This window comes from Camelus bactrianus, chromosome 2 (assembly GCF_048773025.1).
Source record: "Camelus bactrianus isolate YW-2024 breed Bactrian camel chromosome 2, ASM4877302v1, whole genome shotgun sequence".
In the NCBI taxonomy this organism is placed as follows: Eukaryota; Metazoa; Chordata; class Mammalia; order Artiodactyla; family Camelidae; genus Camelus; species Camelus bactrianus.
Genome location: NC_133540.1, coordinates 34,585,812 through 34,607,092, shown reverse-complemented (window position 1 = coordinate 34,607,092; position 21,281 = coordinate 34,585,812). Strand labels below are relative to the sequence as shown.

General features: G+C 37.4%; 1 long non-coding RNA gene across 16 annotated transcripts in view; it reads right to left on the bottom strand.

Moving 5' to 3' along the window:
- Positions 1-21,281, bottom strand: part of LOC105068683 (uncharacterized) — a 194,464-nt gene that overhangs the window by 125,515 nt on the left and 47,668 nt on the right. For all 16 annotated transcript variants that reach the window (XR_012511678.1, XR_012511674.1, XR_012511687.1 and 13 more), the window contains one exon: positions 10,248-10,341. This is a non-coding gene — a long non-coding RNA (uncharacterized LOC105068683). The remainder of the gene's footprint in view (positions 1-10,247; positions 10,342-21,281) is intronic.

Here is a 21,281-nt window from a genome sequence, read left to right as displayed (position 1 = left end):
AAAAAACACTTTTAGGAAAGTAGAAAGGCAAGCCACACACTGGGGAAAGTATTTGCAAAACATTTATCTGATAAAGGATCTGTATCCAGAACATATACAGAACTCACATTAACTGAATAAGAAGAAAACTAATAAACCAACATAAATACGTTAACAACACTTCACCAAAGAAAATATATGAATGGCAAAAAAGCACTTGAAAAGATGGTCAATATTATTAACTACCAATAAAATGCAAATTAGAACCACAATAAGATACTGCTACATCTCTATTAAATTGACTAACATTAAAAAGTCTGAAATACTAAGTCCTGATAATTGCAAAAGACTATGAAGTAGCTTTTGAGGGTGATGACAATATTCCATGTCTTGGCTGTGGAGGTGGTGAGTACACACATTTATCTAAATATGGTGGATTGTACTTTAAATAGGCATATTTTATTATATGCACACTATACCATAATAAAGTCTATTTATTTTTTAAAATACAGTGAACACTAGATAAAAGTATTTGCACTCCTGTAATTAATGAACTGTAAAAAATGAACATGCCCAAGGTGCTCGCTCGATTTAAATAAATGCACTTACACCATATTCTTCTAAGCTCATTTCTAAAGCATTTAGAACATTCTCCATAAACCCTGCATTTACATTCCAGCATCCACTGAAAAGGTACATGCTTATTTTCATTTTTTATAAACAAGGAACCAAAGATAACTAGGGGTTTCACTCAATATCCCTAATATCCAAAAGATCCAATGCACTAGCAGGTCCAAATTCCTTGATGTATATATAATCTGTATAATTCCTCTTTCTTAAGATTATGATGCCTATTTTGATTTTTTTTCCTCTTAAGGGCCTTGGTTTATTTTTCTTCCCTCTGTTTTCACTCATACAGCTCATCCAAATGTCTTTTATTAAACTCAGGGATGATTTCATGCTCAGATCAGAAAAAGAAAACAATTGTAATTGTTTATCTGCTCAGATATTACCTTCTTGTGGTACAGAGCTTCTCTATATGTTAATGAACTTGGGTGTTTGTGCAACTCAGGTCTCTTATTCTTACATTTAAATTGTTCTTTTTTTTTTTTTTTGATGTCTATTTACTTTTTTTTCCCTCATCTCTGCAAACTGAGGTAAAAGACTTCCAAAGTATTGCAAAATAGACTCCACAGGAAATTCAGAGACAGTAATTACAGGCACTCTGACATTCCTGCTTGTTTAAGTAGGTATTTTAAACAAATTTGGCAGAGCTTCACTTGCTGTAGACCCTATTTTTGTTAAAAAAAAAAAAAAAAAGTTTATTTCTGTAATGTTTTTTCAGTGTGACTTTTTAAAACTCTTACATTTGTAATGCTTCGGAGGTAGTTTCTTGTCACATTTCATTTCCATTCATGATTAACTTCTTTGAATAAATACTTCTCATATTTTAAATCTAAGTCCCAGGCAGGATATTTTTAAAGTCTATTGCTAACTAATAACTCTTCTGCTTTGAGCTCTTGGAAAAGTCTTGGATGTCTGGATTTCAATCACTGATAAAAACTTGTCATGTTATTTTTCTCGCAGTTGTTAAAGTAAGCTCCCTTTTAAACACCTTTTTATTCGCTTCTTCCTTCCAGTTCTCTCATTGACACTAATTATCTTGGGCAACTGCGGTCAGCAAAGAAACTTCCTGTTATAGGTCAGTGATAATTTTGTTTTTATTTCCTAAAGTTTAGATAAAATATTCCCCCAAGGATTGACTATGCTCCTTGTTCTGATTCCATGTACACAAGCTGTGCTCCAACTAAGAGCTTGGTTTTTCACATTCCTCAGTAGTTAGGAAGGATGTCGCCCTGGTGGAGCATGGTGAGCGTTCCCGTTACAACAAACAGGTATATACTACATCATAGATTAGGAAGATCACATTCTGGCTCATCTACCAAAATTGTAGGAATTTAGGCAACATGTCAGCAATAGCGCAGCTTGTTATCTCTAAATATACTGAAAAATTCCCATTTCTGGAATTGTGAGATGGAAGAATGGTACCTGGCAGTGGTGAAATGCTGAGAAGCCCTGTCTCTCACCAGCCTGCACTTCCACAAGCACCCACCACCAGCAAAATGGTGCCAGTACTATGTATGCGCCAAGTGCCCAGAGAATTCATCTAATAGGCATTAAATATTAATGTTTTGAATTGTCTGAATCAACTACAATGAGAATATATTTAGTCATGCTATTTGTGTAACTGAAAAAACAATCAAAAACATTCTCTAACAAAAGGTACAAATTGAGGGCTGTGAGAATTCAGAAGAGTCAAAAACCTATAATATTATATCTTTTAGCACATCCTAGACCTGCTTATCTCTTGAATGCAACAAATACAGAAGAATCACAAATCTTGTTGGACAGAACCACAAAACATAATTTGTATCATAACTCCTTCTTCTATAAAAATACGTAGAAACGAAAAATGTAGCTAAACCAATGATCTCCTAATTGGAGATCCTAAGTAAACGGAATTAAATAATTACTGCTCCTATAAATTAAGACCTCTACATTTCTTTTTTCAATTTGGCAAGTTAGACACATTTATAAAGTGGCCTCCTAAAAAGTCTCTTAGTAACTAAGGCAGATTCCAAACTTCTGCGGAAATACTTTTCATCTATGGAAAATACGTATTTTTCTAGATGATTACTATTATTTTAAAGTGATGTATAAACTTCCACAAAATGTGTTTTATCATCTGTTTCTCTCTAACAACAATTATTCTTTAAGTGATCGGTGTTACACAGCCTTGCCAAATCAGAAGAGTCACCTGGGCAGTTTATTAAAAATACAGGTTCCCAGGACCCTCCTTTGGAGAGTCTAATTCAATTGATTTAGAATGGGGCAAAGGAAACCGCAGTTTTAACAACTACCCTAGGCAATTCTTATGACTACGCAAGTTTGGGAAACCCTGAGCTTGATTATCTGAGTGATAAGCTATGTCTCAATTTCGCAGGAAGCAGCTGATGCATGAGCTCAGATGTTTGTGTGCACCAGAGCAAGTATTGACAAATTGTGTTCCTGCTCTTCTGCACGGACAAACTTTTCAAAAGGGTTGCCTACAAATGTTACTCTATTTCTTCATTTCCCAGTCTTTTTTTTTTTTTTTCAAAGAAACGAAATATATTAATACATGCTGTATGAATTTTTTTTCCCTTTATCCTTGTACTTTAATTTATCTTGGCTAATCTAGGCCCATTACCTTTCCACAGAATTTATGGTCAGTTTATCAAAGTCCACCAAAAGGGGGGGAAAAAAAAAAGGAAACACACTAAATGTAAAGTTAATTTGAGGAGAATTGTCATCTTTTCAATTCTGAGTTCACTCACCCATATTGAGCGCTAATGTCATGGTTGCTTATTTTCTCATTGTACGCCCTTCAAGAAAGTTTCAGAATTTTCCCTATGAAGGTTATGCATGTTTTTGTAGATTTATTCCTAAGTAACTTTAGTTTTTATTGCTAATCTGAATGGAATTTCTTGAGTGTGGGTGTGGGTGTAAAAGAAACAAAGGAAGAAATACATTATACAAAAGGAAGATGTATGAAATGTAGTTTAAAAACAGCTATGTAGAGAAACCATCTGCTTCCTCCCCGACAAGAAATAAGGCTTAGCCAGACTCTCATGACCTCCATAATCTTATCTTCCTCCCTCCTCCAGTCATAACCTCTGTCTTAACTTTTGTATTAGACATTCCAGCGCTTTTCTTGACAGTGTTATCACCTATGTATGTATCTATGAACAATATATTGATCAGGTTTTGATGGTTTTCAATTCTATAGATAGAATCATGCTGTATATATTCTCTATACTTTAGTCAAACTTTTATTTTTGCAGTTGAGCCATATTGATACACATGATGGCTGTTCAATCATTATCATTGCTGTGGAGCATTTCCAAACATGAATGTGCTAACTTTTGTCTATTCTACTGGAGATGGCCATTTTGGTTGTTTTCAGTTTGGGGCTATTACAAAATACACTGGTACGAACAATGCTGTATATGTATCTTCAGTCAACTGCTCTAATTTTCCTAAAGTCTATGCCTGGGAGTAGAAATGCTGAATCAGTGTCTACTTATGTTCAAATTTAAAACTGTTTTCCAACGTGATGTTATCGTTTTACACTCTGCCATTGTCTGAAAGTTTCTTTTGCTCCATACTGATGACAACACTCGGTACACGGCTTTTTAATTTTTACTCATTTGTTAGGTATGGAATGGTATCTGATTGTGGTTTTCATTTGTCTTTCTCTAATTCTAATGAGGTGAACACCTTTTTACATGTCTATCGGCCATCTGGAGCTCCTCTTTTGTGAAGTGCCTTTTTAAATCTTTTGCTTATTTTTCTATTAGGTATCTCTCTTTTTTATTAATTTCTATAAGATCACTATGTGTTCTGAGTATTTATCCTGTTTCAATTACATATTTTGAAAAATATCTTTCCACTGTGACTTGTCTTTATGCTTCCTTTATATGCCTTTTGAAAAAGAAGTTCATCATATTAAAGTGGCTGAATTTCGTCTTTTTTTTATAGGCTGCATTTTTGTATCCTATGTAGTGACTCCTTCTCTACTACAATGTTATAAAGTTAATTTCTCATATTGCCTTCAAAAAATGCCATAGTTTTGCCTTAAATATTTAAGTCCTTAATCTACCTGGAATTCTTATTTGTGTAAGACAGGTAAGGATTGAATGAAATTTTAAAATTACATTTTATGTTTTCTGTTTGTTTGCTGCTGATGTACAATAGGAACAGCAGTAAATTCATTTTGTATCCAGTAACCTTGCAGATTTTCTCATTAGTTCTAATACTTATTTGTAAATTTTCTTTGGTTTTCTCTGTGGAAAATCTGCCAACAAATTTTTTTTTTTTTCTGTTTAGTGCTTTACCATTTATTTCTTTGTTTTATCTGTTGCACTGGATAAGACCTCCAGCAGAGTACTGAGCGGAAGCAAGGATAATGAGAATTCTTGAGTAGGTCCTGACCTTAAAAGCAAATGTTCCTAAAGATACCATTCACTAGTCTAAGGAAGTTTCTTACTGTTTCTATTGGTAAGAGTTTTGTTATCATTGTTTTTGTTGTTTGTTTTAAAATTATGAGCACATGTTAAATTTTATCAAATTATTTTTCTAAGGTGTAGTAGACTGAATAATAGCCCCCAAAGATAGCTGCATTCTAAACCCCAGATCTTGTGAATATTTTGTTTTATATGAGAAAGGAACTTTCAGATGTAATTAAGAATTCTGAGATGGGGAGAATATCCTGGAATATCTGAGTGAGTTCAATGTACACTGATCAAATTACACTGGTCCTTATAAGAGGGAGTCAGGAACATCAGAGAGAGAGAAAAAAAGATTGGAAGACACAACGCTGCTGATTTTGAAGATGGAAGATGAGACCATGAGCCAAAGAGCGTGAGCAGCCTCCAGAAGCTAGAAAACGCAAAGGAGTGAATTTTCCCCTAAAGTCTCCAGAAGGAATGCATCCCTGTCAATAACTTCATTTTAGCCCACTGAGACCGATTTTGGACTTCTGACCTCCAGAACTGTAAGATACTAAATTTGTGTTATTTGAAGCCAGTAAATTTGTGGTGATTTCTTGACAATACAGAATACAAGGGACATTATACTGTGTTTGAACCTTGCTTAGCCTGTGATTATTGGAAATTACTTTATAGAACTTCAGATAATAAATCATCCTTACATTCTTGACATGATTCTTGCTTGGTTAAAATGTGTCTTTTTTAAATTCAGTGATAGATTTAGTTTGCAAATATTTTATTCAATTATTAAACTATGTTCATAAACAAGATTGGCCTTTAATTTTCCTTTCTCATACTATCATTTTTTGGGTATCAAAGTTACCTGGATTCATGAAAGGAATTGAGAAGTACATCCTCTTTTACTATTGTATGAACATGTTTTATAAGATTGAGATTATTCTTTTCGTTTAAAACTTCATGAAACTCAGCTGTAAAAGGTTCAGAGAAGGGTGCCATTGTTGTGTGTCAATATTTGAATTTTCATTCAGTTTTTTAGTGTGTATAATAAGTCCTTTCAGATTTTATAATTCTTTGTTTTCCATTTTTTATTGAAGTATAGCTAATTTATAATATGTTAGTTTTGGGTATACAGCAAAGTGATTCAGTTATACATATATATTCTTTTTTTCAATTTTTTCCATTTCAAGTTATTACAAGATATTGAATATAATTTCCTGTGTTACAAAGTAAATCCTTGTTGTTTATTTTATATATGATGGTGTGTATCTGTTAATCCCTATAATTCCTTTTGAATCTATTTTGGTGATTTACATCTTTCTAGAAAAGTATTTGTTTCAGCTCTTTTCCAATCATTAACATAAATATTTTTATAGTATTCTCTATAAGTTTTTACCTTACTTATAGTGATGCCTGTTATTTAATATCTAATAGTGTTTATTTATGCTTTATTTTTATTTTTTATCTTGTTCAATCTTGGAAAAAAGTTGATGTATTTTGTTAGTCTTTTCCAACAACTAGCTTTTGGTTTAGTTGATCTTAAATTGTTTGTTTGATTTTTATTTCCTTAATTTATGCTCACAGCATTATTTTCTTTCTTCTGTGTTGTTTGGGCTTACCCTATTCTTTTTTAAAAATGTTTAGCTGAATACTTAGTTTATGAATTTTTAATCTTTTTATTCACAAATACGTCTAACTATTACATTTGAAGAAGAAACTGGAGTACAAACAAAATAATTGTACCCTGCCTCTTGCCCACTGAAATTTTATTAAGCTAGTTCTTTCCTGCCCTTTGAGTAAACTGTATAATAGAACTCATGACTTTTTCCTTCATCTCTGTCAGAGAGGAAGAAATTTTCCTCTACCCTTCTAGGTTCTTCTAGCTGATCTAAGAATTAAATTGACATGAGACAGATGAACAGGAGAAAATGAAACAAAAATTTTACATCATATATACATGAGAGAGACCCAGGAAAACTAGTAACTTGCTAAAATGGCTGAAGCTCTCACCCTAAATACCATCTTCAGCTAAAAAAAAAAAAGATATCAGTGGTTTGGGACTTCAAAGGAGAAGAAGGCAACTGACATGGAGATGAAAAAGCAAATGTTTGGTAAACAAATTTTGCTGGGGCTGGCAGAGAAAATGGGACCCAGAGAGAAATCTGATCTCAATGGACCACACCTGGTCTAAAATCTTTCCCAAAATCTCTGGTGATATTCAGAAGACAGACTCTATTCTGAAGACAAGTCTTTTATCTAAATTATTTGGGCAACTATGGAGGAAGTAAAAAAGCAAGACTTCCTGAATCTTCTGTTTCTTAAAAATAATCAGCCTCAATTAATCCTCACGGCAAAGAGACACATTTTGGAGGAACAAATTTTGATGCCCAGCATCTCAAATGATGAGAATCTTCTGGTCACTTTAATTCCAAGAATAGTCTAATTGCAATAATTAAGAGCTGGTCCCACATAATAGTCAAAACTCTGAAATTCATTAAGGGTCAAAACTTATTCACAATTCTTTTTCAGGCTGCTCTAGACAGGAAATCTGCTGGGCAAAAGAGGGTTTTAATCTATACTGCTTCTCTTTTCTGCATCCTCCCACCTCCTCCCACCATATGATTCTCCTCCCTAGCCCACTAGCATGGTAGCCAGGAATTCACACATTTAGGAGCAGGAAGTCCTTGCTGGACAGTATCAGGGCTCTGAGGGTTTGGTGGACGTTCAAAGTTTACCCTTCTAGTCATTATATTGGTTAGGACTCTCTAAAGACCCAAGGCCAAATTAAGCGACATTTTACAACATAATTGGCCAGTACTATTTAAGAACGTCAAGGTCATGAAGACAAAGAAATTGTTCCAGATGAAAGGAGACTGAGCAGACATGACAACTAAATACAATATGTAGATTTGGATGCTGGATGTCAAAAAGGATACAAGTTGGACAACTGGTAAACTTTGGATAAAGTTTGTCATTAGATAGTGCTATATGAATGGTAATTTCCTGGTTTTCATATTGTAACGTGGTTACATAAGATTTTAACATATGGGAAATCTGGATGTATACAGGATTTTTTGTACTATTTTCTAACTTTTTTATATGTCTGAAGTTATTTTTTTAAAAGCATGGGGGAAAAATGTATGTGTTTTGATCTCACATTTAAAACTGTAGCTTAGATTTCTCCTCTGAATTCCAGACTAATTTAACTAGTTTTTTCAGTTTCTCATTTGATATCTCTACTTGGATGTATTATAAACATTTCAAGCTTAACATTTCTCAAACTGAACTCTTACTTATCTTCAAAATCTCTTCCACTAGAAGTCATTTTCCAAATCCCCAAATGCCACCACTACCTATCCAGCCGCTCAAAGCAGATTTCTTGACATCACTCACCTAATCAACCCATCACTAAAATCTGTTGGTCCTTTTTGCCAATATATACCTCAAATCCACATGATTCTCTTAACCTCTATTGCCATGACTCTAGTCTAAGAGTCATGACTGTGACCTCCCGTGTAGTCTATTGTAATAGTTCCCTAACTAATCTCCCTGCTTTGACTAGGGATAACCCTCCAAGACATTCTCCAAAGAGATTCTATGTGATCCCATTAAAATGTACGTTAGATCATGACTCTCCCAGTTCCAAAATACTTCAACAGCTTCTCATTGTACCTAAAATAAAATTTAAAATTCATAACCTGGTTTAAGGCAAACTGAGCCTTGTACAACTTATCTGCCTTCCTTCACTCTCCTCCAAACACACATACACTCTTACTACACTCTACATCACTCACCCGGCTCCAGCACACAGTGTGCATGAGGGCCCTGAAGAACTACAATTTACGTGCTGCCTCAGGACCTATGTAGTTGTTATTTCTTCCTCATTGGACACTCCTCTTACTGCCTAAGACCCTCTTCCTAATAGTTTTCCTTTGACTAGTTCCTTCCCATCCAACACATTCAGATCTTGAATTAAATATCACCTTCTTTTAGAAGTTTTTCTCTTATAGCATTCAGGATAATTTTTAATTATAACATTATTTGTCGCTTATTGGGTGCCTATGTCTCCCACGATAAGCTCAGTGAGAGCTGGAGTCAGGTCTGTCTCGTCCACCTTTACATACCAGTACCTAACTTATGCTCAACAAGTACACGATGAACAACTACTTTCTAAGCAGCAAGCTAAATTTGTTTTGTGATGATGGTCACTGTAGGCTAGAGATGAGGAATTATTTCCATACCTAAACAGGATGCAGAAGAGGTATCTTCGTCAGTAATGTAGTTCAGCACCTCCAGTTGACAATCATATGATTTAATGTGAAATAAGCCTCATATGCTGGCTGGGCATTTGTCTCCCCACCAATTCCCTCCTGGAACCGTAATTTGCAATGCATTGGAAAATGCATGCTGGACCTCTCCACGTACATCAGAAATATACACAAAGAGGCAACCATTTCCAAGTCTCAGAACTATGCTGTTGAGACGATCTAACTTATAAAGCAAAATTGGCACTTATTGGATTGGGTCAGAAAATTCCAGGTACAGAGCTGCAGTGGAAATGTTCTTATACAACTTTCTGAACTTTGGAAAAATGGAGTGCATGAGAGATCTGGGTTTAGAAATAAAAAGCCTTTGAAGGTTTTGTTGGGAATATGTAAGTTCCAGAAGCAAAATAAGGAAAAATGAGAAGGGTGACTTCACTTTAAGGATTTTGATTTCACTGGACTGGATAATAGAAAACAGAAAGTATTCCAATTTCAAGCGTTTCATATTACTGCCATTGTATTAATAGGATTACTGGCACCTGTACATAATCCTCTTTAATTAACTGAGTTGCATAATCCAAGAAGGACTGTAAAACAGGGAGTCAATTTTTTTAGAAAGTGTGACCCAAGAATTAACATAAGCAATATCATGTGGACTCATTTCAGAATCTCTTTTGATTATTTCTTGATTCCCCACCCCTCTCCCATGGAGACATCCTTGACCTTTTAAACCCAATGGATCAACAAGATAAACAGTGAAGTCAGAGGACAAACGCATTCAGAGAGTGAACATAACCTATTTTAATCAGGACTCTGAGTTGTAAGAAACAAATCTCAACACAAACTAGATTGAGCAAAAGGGAGATTTATTGGAAACAAACATAGGTAACTCATAAAATCAAAAAGGAACCTAAGGTTTGAAGACCTCAAGGAATAAAATCAAGGTACAACTCACCAGAATTGTCTCTTCCTGCTCTCATCAGTCTCCTGGTTTCTCCAAGTGGTGAAAGACAGAACCAGCAGCTCTGAATCATATGCTTTCAGTTTTCCTGCAACAAAGATAGAAAGAATAATTTTCCCCAATGGAGCCTCTTACAAAAAAAAAAGTCTCAGGGAAGTATTCTGATTGGCCCAGTTTTGGTTAAATGCCCACTACTGAACCCATCACAATGTCCAGATGGATAAGATAATCTACTTGGATGTGGGGTTCTGAGGCAAGGAGGTAGAGGAGTACTATGATTGCTAACCCTACCAGAAAATCAGGATTAGAGTGGATAAAAAGAACTCTCACTTCTCCTACCAAAGGCTTGTTACAAGAAGAAACTAAGTAGACAAAAGCACAATATTCATCTCACTTTCTTTCCATCTCTATCCCCCAAAGAAGAAAACTGGAGGGTAGGGGATGGGAGGACAGGAAGTGGTAAGGAAAGGAGAGGACAAGAGAGGAGAGTTTTAACTGAATATAGAAGGATTTATACATGGGGATTTAACAGGAGTTATATGTATACATTTCTCAGTGCATCCCGTGTTTGTAGAAAAGGATGTGGTAGGCCTAAACATGGTCCCAAAGATGTCTACATCTTCACCCACGGAACCTCAGAATACGTTACCATACATAGTAAAATGGACTTTGACAATGTGGTTATGGGTATGGACTCTGAGAAGCGGAGATTGCCTGGATTATCCAGGTGGGTCCTATCTAATCACATGAGCACTTAAAAGCAGAGAACCTTTCCCAGCTGTGGTTAGAGAGACATGATGATGGAAGAAAAGTCAGAGATATGTGAAGTCATTGGCTTTGAAGATGGAGGAAGGGAACCAGGAGCAAGGCAGAGCAAGTGACCTCTAGAAGCTGAAAAAGACCAAGAAACGTGCTCTTTTAGGGCCTCTGTAAAGGAACCTAGCCCTGCCAACACCTGGACTTTAGCCCAGTGAGACCTGTTATCAGACTTCTGAGCTACAAAACTATCAGATAATAACTGTTTTGTTTTACACCACTAAGTTTGTAGTAATTTGCCACTGCAGTAATAGAAACCCTAATATAAGGTGGCATGAAACCTAATAAAAGGTGCTATGAAGCTTAGGAATAGGCCATACACACAGTCTGTTATTTCATTTGCTTTCAATGACAAAGGAAAATTGTAAAAGAGCTGTGCTTGGGGCAGCGGGGAGAGAGGAGCAGGTGGTGGTTTCAAGTCCTATTTAGAGGATTTTCCTGTGAATTAGTGAGATGTGAGGGCAGAAATAACACCATGATCACAAGTGATACTGTCCCTTGTGTCAAAAGGTCAGTGTATGAATGTAGTTCGTTTTTTCTTTCATGACTTTTTCTTCCAGGTAGCCTAAACTATGGAAAGATTTCAGAAAAAGCAGTTGAATGTATAATAATTAGACTCCTACTGGATTTTAGATTTTTGTCATTGAGTGATAAGTTCCTGCTTCTCCTATTACAGATTTAAGAGGACACGAACCATGAAGGAATAACCCTGACCTGATGGACGGAAGCTAGGTAGGGACTGAGGGAGCACTGTGTAACTCTGCACCTGCATTAGAGACCAGTACGGTACAAAGAAGCCAGTATATCTGTCGGGTTTCTGATGTCAGCAGTGATGCTCTGGATCTTTGTAGGCAGGAATGATTGCACTACATCTATCCTCAGGAAAATTCCCACTGTTCAAGGAGCCCAACTAGGACAAGGGAAGGAGAATGGGAATCCTGACAATTGGTACCCCTTCCTTTTTTGTTCAAACACCCAATAAATGAAAGAGTTCTAAGTTTAGTCAAACAGAGGCTGGACCAAAGAAAATTGAAGTAAATCATATGTAAGTTACATAAGCCGTGATATCCTAAAATACAAGCTCCTTGAGGGAAGGGACTCTGTTTTGTTCACTGCATTATACTCTATGCCTGGCAGTAGATACTTCACATATACCTGTTAACTACATGAAAAACATTCCAATCCCATCATGGCTTCAGCAGGTGCTGGGAGGTCCTGTTTGGCTTGGAGTCATCCTAATAGAATATAACCCTGACCCTCCTTAGTTAGGGAATAGCCAATTCTGGAAGAGTTCTTCCTTCTCCCTGGTAGTGAGTGCCAGTCACTTAAAATAAGCAACAATCCTATGGTTGTTGCAAAGATGCACACCAGTGTTTGCTTACCTCCACGGGAAGCCAAGACAGTAGATGTCTAATACCAAGACATAAGAGTGATACTGGATGACTCTTTTAGTGCCACACAGCTTCCATCTTCTTTCCAAACTAGGAGCCATCACCTCCCCAACTCCCATCAACCTCTGTACTGGCTGTTCTTTTTGCTTGGAAAATTCTTCCCCAGAATTTCGAAACCCTGGCTCCTTCTTATCATCCCTGGCTCAGCATCAGTGTCACCTCCTCAAGGAGGCCATCCAGTTTAAAGCAGTGACCCAGTCACTCTCTCACACCACCATGCTTTATCAACAGCTCATATTCTCTTTGATTTTGTTTTTGTTTGATTTGTATCTGCCTTAGCTCTAGTTATTATTAGCTGGGCTTATTAGCTGGGAGACTCCAGTGGTCAGACTCTCAGAGTCCCAGTTTCCTTATCTAATTCATTAGTATCATATGAGATAACAATGGAGACTGTCCTGTCATACAATCTTCAAGAAGCATTACTGGTTTAGAAAAAAAGGCTACTCAATTAATAAGCTTAGTCTTTTGAATGGAAAAAAGTGACAAACACCATTTTGAATTCTAAGAGGAAGAAATATAATAGACTCTTCTGTAAATAGGAAGACACTTTTCAGTTCTATAGTGAGAAATATATGGGAAGAGTGATAAAGATAAAACTTTTTTTTTCAAAGCCACAATAAGGAATGATAATTAAATGATGCTATAACTTTCCTTTAATACAATTCTTTAGATAAATAAATAAATAACTAAATGTTGCCAGGATTTGTCACTAAAAGCATTTTAATTCCTCTTTAAGGTTCAGAAACATATATGAAATCTTCCTAATTTTTTTGCAGAAAATTGTTAATTTCATGATTCAGGTATGTTTTACAAACTTCCACAGTGTAATGAGCCCATCTTGTGGCCTTTTATAATATTGCCACTTTTAAAGTCAAACAATTTTTAACCATAGGTTTAAATGATGTCTTTTATTCAACAAACAACTTTCGAGCACTTACTATGTGCCAAGTGTTATGCTGACTGCTGGGGATGCAGTGAGAGATCTAAGAAAAACAAGGTCCTTGCCCTGAATTCATACAAATCAAAAGGAGAGAGAGACTTAAGCAGAGATAATCACAGCAGGAAAGTTAAGCACTATTATATAAAAGTATAAACTTACTATGCCAGAATTAAATGAAGTGTCCCCAGAACTCAGAATAAAACAGATATACCTCCATTTCCAGGAATAACTCTGATCAGTAAAGAAACCAAGTATCATTCAAGGCTGGATTAATTTCCAGACTTCTATTCCACAAGTAGTTCACAGAAACCTCAGTCTATCTGGCTCTAATCTAAATCAATCATTCTCAGAGTGAAGCAATCACAGTATTTTAAAAATAGCTTCCTATGATGCCTATCGGTAAGCAGGTTGTCTATCTTCCTACACCCACTCACAATCACAGTTTTAAAGAAATGGAGAGACAAAGCTCTTTGGGGAAGTGAGGGGCTGACATAGAATATTTTAATTAGTCAGGAAGAGAAGGGAAAGCCCATACTTTCCAATATGACGGTTTGAGGGGTGAAATGTGAATAGAAGTAGGGGTGATAAGCAATTAGGCGTGTGCCCAAATTCCTAGCTTCAAGGCTCCATGGGAAGAGAAGGAGGTGATAGCCTGGGAGGAGCACTGCCTGTTTAGGGCTCTGGGAGGAGATCATTGTGCAGAGTGACCCCTGACCAACAAATGACCACACCCAGTGTGGGTGAGACACAGGAGAGGCATGGTCAGCCAGAGACAGGATCACCCTCTGCTCCGTGTGAGAGATCCTAGGATGAGGGTCCGCAGGCCAACTGTGGAATCACTCATCCTGGGGGAAAAGCCGAGCCACAGCCTTTACTGCAGGGTGGACATCCTTGGCCAAGGTCAGATGGAGGGTATACCAGAGACTCAATAGACCTCGGCACTATCAAGTGGATGCAGGCAGAATGCAAGGATTATGACAATAAAAATTATCAAAGCTTCAACCTACACCCAAGGAGGAAGACTTTCAGCCTAAGAGCTAGGATGTCACATGGACAATGTCCATATACCCTGCTGTCTGGGTCTCTCTACCCCTTCAGTTCAGAACCTAATCTCCACTTGCTCTACATCTTAATACCCCCACAAACCACCTCATTCAGCAAAACCACAGTTCTTCCTAAGAGGCCATCCTCCTTAAAAAACATGAAAGACAGAACTGAAAAAAGCTAATATCTTAATATATTTTTCATAATATTTATATGATCATAAGATTGAATATGGGGTTTCATGGCAAAAGTGCATTAAAAACTAATATTGACAGTAATACAGAACAGATTTAAAGATTGATATAGGTTCTCTGGAAAGATCTCTTTGGTAGAAGTATGCAAGGTGAGCTAAAATTTTCTCTTCTTTCCTCTTTGTTCGTTCAGTTTCTTCAACAAATTATTTTTGAGTAACCACCTTATACCAGATGCTATGTGGATAATTAGAACAAATATGATTTAAGAGAGGAGGGAATTTTTCCTCCCTCTAAATTTTCAGATCCTGAGACTGGATGAATTCTTTAGCAATCCATCCAACAAATTTGTTTTAAGTGTTTTCTAAGTACTGCATGCTGTGCTGGGCACTAGACAGGAACAGTTCTTTTAGACACTAAGGAATGAAACAGCTTGTAAAAGGATTAGATCAAGTAAGCTGTCATAGTTTTACCAAAATGACTGACAACCTACAGATTCTGGAACCATGAAGATGTTCCAAGGATACAAGGTTTTTGTGACTTTTTTTTCAGATCACTTGGTTGTAGGGTTGCTTTGCTGAAATTAAAAGAAGATTAATTCTCCACTTAAAGTGACTTTATGTCAAGTATCAATATGACAATTTCCTTCAAAAATTCCTTTTAAATAAATAAAAACTCAATTTCCTGCCTATTTCCCCCTTGTTCGCTCATTCAATTTATTCAATAAATATTTATTAATGCTTCTATGTGCCAGCAAACTGTACTAGATGCTTGGAATATAATCATAAACAATACTTTCTCTCAGTTCTGATAACATGTTTTTCTCCATGTTGACCCCGTCTATCTAAAGGGATCTGAAACTTTAAACTAATCTAGACTTCAGGCTAGTCTACGCCACCTAGAGTAGAGTTCCAGATCCCCTTTAAGTAGGAAGGGTCAACCTTCCCCGTATCAAGCCCATTCACTGGGTCACCTCAGCATTGCTATCAACCACCCACATGCCATGTTACTCCAGCACCAGGATATATTCAGGGACTTGACTCTAAGAGGCTCTTGCCATCTCTAAGTCATGAAAAGGGAAATATGACTGAAGACCTGCTCTGAATTTCTCAACCCCATCTTGGGGCTTCTGTTGCCCCCAAAAGGCTTACAGTCTAGGGGAAAGAGACGGGAAAGTAAGAAGGCGTCTCGCTTGTAACTTACTGTTTTTGCACTCCTCTCCCTCTTGTTCCAGGCTTCTCTGACCAGCCCAAAGAGAGCGTTTACCTTCTCTCTGTGTGACATATCATATATCTTTCCTACTCTAGAGCTTGTGGAGAAGAATGTCACCTGCTGTATCAGTAAACAAAGGATGTTGCGGCCATGAAGCCATCAGCCACTGCAGTTGCCTCCAACTGTGATCCTAAGGGGATTCAGGACAGAGAAAAAAATGGGACACTGGCCCTAGATAGTTAAGGTGCATATCAAAGGAAAGATTTCAAAAACCCCAGACTCTTGCATCTTCCCATATGTAGAAAAGTGCCTAAATTCATTAACTTGAGATGTCTGTTTTTTCTTTAATTAACAGCAGTCCTTTGATGTTCTGGGGTTAGGTTTGTTTGTTTGTTTTTTCCAAAAATTCCTATACATCCTAGCTTCTCCCTTACTTCTTTGGAACAGTCTGTCAGGGCTACCTGAGAGGCTGTCCCCCAGCTTAAGTCCTCAGTATGTCCACTGAATAAAATATAAGTCTCAACTTTTAGATTGTGCATTTTTTTCAGTTAACAAGCTTATAGTAAAATTCTGCCATAGCCTCCCAAGATTTGGATCTTGATTATTAAAGGATAGCTTTTGGAATTTGGGAGACACTTTTCTCTTTGGGGGTGACTAGTTCTTGTAACTGAAAGCCTCGCCATCTAAACAGTTTTTTCTCAATGTTAGGGATTTTTGTCAAAATGGTAACCCACCTACTCTTACGCTCTTACACACTTACACACTCTGTTTAAATTACGTAAAACCATACTGTTTTGAAGTTCTCTGTGTTTAGCATTTTATTTCATTTTTCTTTAAATTATTGTTGAATTGTTTTCAAGATATTTTTAGAAAAATATGCCAGTTATGGTTCCAGGGCAGTGTATCAGAAGGGAAAAGAGCACAGACTCTGGAATCTCACAGACACCGGATCATCTCAGCATCACCACCCTTAGCTTTGAGTCTTGAGCAGGTTACTGTAATTCAATCCAAGGCTCAATTTTCTCACCCATAAATGGGGTCAACACTAACATCTATCACTGGGTTCTCATGAAACATAAATATGGTTGTGTAAAGTGAGCTTAACGCAGTAACCAGGCCCAAATAGATATTTAATATATATTAGTGATTATTATCACAACTGATATTCTTATTACTTCTTTTCCTCATTCTACCTCGGTTAACACCACAAAATATAAATGATAGGCTTTAATAAACAAATGTCTCTCTATCCTCCCACCAATGAGCAAGTAGTCCTTAGAGAATCACATATTAAACTAAATTTAAACTTTCTAGAAGGGAAATAAGACATAGTTTGACCCCTCAAAAAAGTTAATTTAATAATAGCTGAGATATACTTTGAGGATAACTTGATTTGCAGCTTAACCAAAAAAGATATACAGCTCCCAGAGGAAAACAGACAGCAAATGAAAGCAGAAAGAAAACTGTAGAAATAATACAGACTTCTCATGGATCTGAGCAAATAGAAGCTTGGAGAGGGAAAGACAGAAAAAGGCGTTCAGATTATGTGATGCTGCAAGACAAGTTGCCTGTGAAGACTGCTCTGCCCCATTCATTCGTACATACATCCATCTATTCGTTCACTTTACAATGTGCCAACTATTTTCTCAGGTACAAGGAATTCACAAGTGAACAAGACAATAACAATATTACTTTAATGGGTAACTGAAAGGGATGCAATAATGGTATTTTTAACATATCTTCCAGAGCACACAACATTTACTCTGGCAGTCTGATTGCCTGTGGCAGATTAGACTTTGTAGTGAAAAGAATGGAAAGAGAAAGAGTGAGTTAATATTCAATAATTGTGATTCAATCATATCATACTTTAGATGTAAAAGCAAGACTATTGGCTTGGAAATTTCATGAAAAGATAATAATGTATTAATTCAACACATTTATTGTATGCTTGTCATATAAAGCCTTGTCTACATATGTGTAATATGATCCAGACCCCATGAATCCCATGACTTGTAAAAATGTCCAAGACCTCTCCTAAAATGAGAAAACAGACGACCTGGCTTCAACTGCTCTGATACTTAGCAAGGAAACCATAAAGCACACGTGTGAACCTGAGCTTCTTAGGCATTATGTGTGGAGCCCTTAAAAAGGAACACAGGTGAAGATGAAGAGAAAGACAGGAAATTCTTGAAGGTGTAGAGAGGTATAGATATGTTACTATACTACCTCCAAGCTGTGATCTCAGCTCTCTTTTGTACTGTGTTCTTTGCAGACGAGCTGCTCAGTCAGGCTTGATGACGTGGAGTGTGGGGGAGTTTCAGAGGAATTACTCTCGTGCATGTATTTCACGCTCTTGTCTGTTTAAATATTATTGCCTGCTCCTATTACTTATAATAATAAGTCTGAGGTATGTTCAGAACTTGGAAAGATCACTAAAAGCCTTCAATTTTTAAATATGTCATGTCTGCTACCTTTTCAATTTGTGGGTTTGTTCACTCATTAATTATCCATTACTAATTCTCTCCCATTCCATGAGAACATTCGTATTTAGCTATTCATTCTTTTGATAAAATTACAAATAAACAACACTTTTCTTACATATTAAAAAAATACTATTGGTTTGGGAAAGGATTTTCAAAAGTCCTTTATCTCTTCTTTTAGTATATGAAAAGCCAAACATGAGAGACTTTGCTCATAGCATCCTCCAAGAATGTAAAGATAGCCCTGAAGTTTAAGACAATCAGTGCTGACTTAGTGGAAGGAACTTTAGGGTCACAAAAGAAAAACAGGTTACTCTTCTGGCTCAAAGGATCATGGGAACAAGAAAAGTAGGGTAGCCAGGCATGAGCCTCCCTGTTTTCCCTTTCCAAGCTTCAACCTAGAGAAGATGCAATATTAGATAAGTTGAGAGGAGTGTCAGGAAAGGGCACCTGCAGGAGCCCAAGTGAAAGCAATTAAATCAGGGAGTGTTACCGAGTCCGGACCAAGCCATACAAGAAATATAAATTACACCAGCTGCAGACTTCAGCCCTGAATGCCAGCAGGACATGCTGCACCCAGCTAGTCTGGCTTATCACCTGGAGAGCAGAGGAGGCCCAGGGTGACACCTGAAGATGCCAATACCTCCGCACCTTGAGAAGGATGTTTTAGTCCCACCCATCCTCCTCTTCCTCCTCCTCCCTATCTCCATCACAGCTGACAGTCTTAGGAAGAAGGCAGGGAAGAGGAGGAAGTTGTATGAAAGGCTCCATATTATCCAAGAGGTATTATCCACTGCTTAAATAGCCAGTTTTAAATTACTGAACCAGATAAACTATATATTGGATATTAAGCTGGTTTTTCTCCCTTCCAATTAGTTGACAGAGGTTATATGTAAAGTTGTAGACTACATATAGTAACTATATTTTTCTGCTTGCCAAGTTATAACGTGGGTTAAATTTTTGACCCTGCTAAACTAACTTTGATGGAATTGCAGCCATGTGTCTGATATTGAGTCCCTCCTGCATACAAAGAAACTTAGAGACAGAATCATGGGATTTTGGGATATCAGCACCTGAATAGAAATGAGGAAGAAATCTAGTCCCTCCTTTATAAAAGGGTAAATGACTTGTCCAAAGTTATCAATGGGTCAGGGGCAGAGCCAGGACTTGACCTTGACTCCCTACCTCTGGGCTGCTGCCATTTTCCCTAGAACAACTAAGAAGGGGGAAATAGGATTTAAAGACTAGTAGGCAGACCTGTGAGCTGGCCCCCAAAATTCCATCCCCTGCTGTAGAGATGCAGCCCTGTATAGTCCCCTTCTCTTGCGTGTGGCCAGGGTCTGTGGATATAGTGGGATTTCATCCTGTGATTAGGTAACATTAGATGACAAAAGTGAAAAAAGGGATGTTATCCAGGTGAGTTGAAGTTAATCAAGTAAAAGCCTTTAAAAGAGGGAACGGGCCCTTCTTAAAGAGAGAACCTGTCCTCTGCTGGCGTTGGAGAGTAATCCACCGTGTTGTGAGAGGGCCAGTGAGAGGGCAACGTGACCAGCAACTATGGGCCTCCGGGAGCTGAGAGAGGCCCTTGGCTAACAGCTGGAAGGAACATGAGGACCTCAGTCCTACAACTGCTAAGAACTTAATTCTGCTGACAGTCGTGTAAACATGGAAGAAGATCCCAAGCTCCAGGAAGGAATTCAGCGGGGCCAACACCTAGATTATAGTGTCCTGGGAACCGAAGGAGAGAGCCCAGCTGAGCCGTACCCGGACTCCTGACCCAGGAAATTCTGAGGTAGTAAATGGGTGCTGTTTTACCTGCAAAGTTTGTGGTAATTTGTTATAAAGAGGTAGGTAACTTCTCCCAGACACCTACTCCTATTTTTCACTCAGTATATGTTCATTCCCAGATGGTGACTTTTTTCAGTAGGTGTTTGAGATTTATTCATGAATGATCCTATGAGTCACACTTTAATTATATTTGTTAGTCAGACATACACTGTAAACCTATGATTGCCTGTCTGTATGTAGCTTGTATACTCAACGTCTGTGAAAAGGACTTTTGTGTTACACTTTAGAAGACTTGCCTGACAGGGAAATGGTGTCAGGCCTACTTTCTACTATGGGATGAAACAGGAAAAGGTCTGAGTTTAGCTTTACTGAAGACAGTATTTCAGGTTTGAATAAATCAAATATACCGGACTGTGGCCAGAATGAAATTATTGGGTATAGGTAGAAAAACAAAATATTTTGTTGCCATAGCAAGCCAGGTGCATTCCTTTAGGCTAGGAATGTTAGAGTAAGACATCAGCGGACAAAAGCACACTGATTTCGTGTTTGTGCAACAACTCACAGAAACATTAACTTCTGGTTATCGCTACTTATTGAGGCAACTGTCTTATAGTGCCATCCATCCACAATACAAAAAGCAAGCTGTTTCAATGCCGCTTTACATGTTTAGTTAGATGCTAATCAGAACAATCTGTAGATTAGAAAGTATTTACTGAGAACCAACTAACGCTTATGAGTGTGAAGCCCAGGACTAGGTGCTAGAGACAGAGTGCTGGAGGCAGAGGCTAAAAGCCACAGCCCTTGAGGAACTCTGACTCTAATGGAGCTCCTTTAATATCCCTTCATGTCCTCAGTACTGCACTGAGTCCTGCTACTAATCAGTCCTAATGATACACCTTTCTAATAGGTGCTTTGCCTGAAGAAATTTGACTCTTGTTGGGGAAATGGAAATAAGCATTCTTATACTAGTGCTAACTTGGTTGAAGCAAATTATCCATGCCTTAAGATTTCAGAGGAAGAGAAGTCACTGAGGGACAGAATAATCCCAAAAACCTCATGCGAGGATTCGAACTGAGCCTGAAAGGATGGTGGAGCTTAGAAAAGCT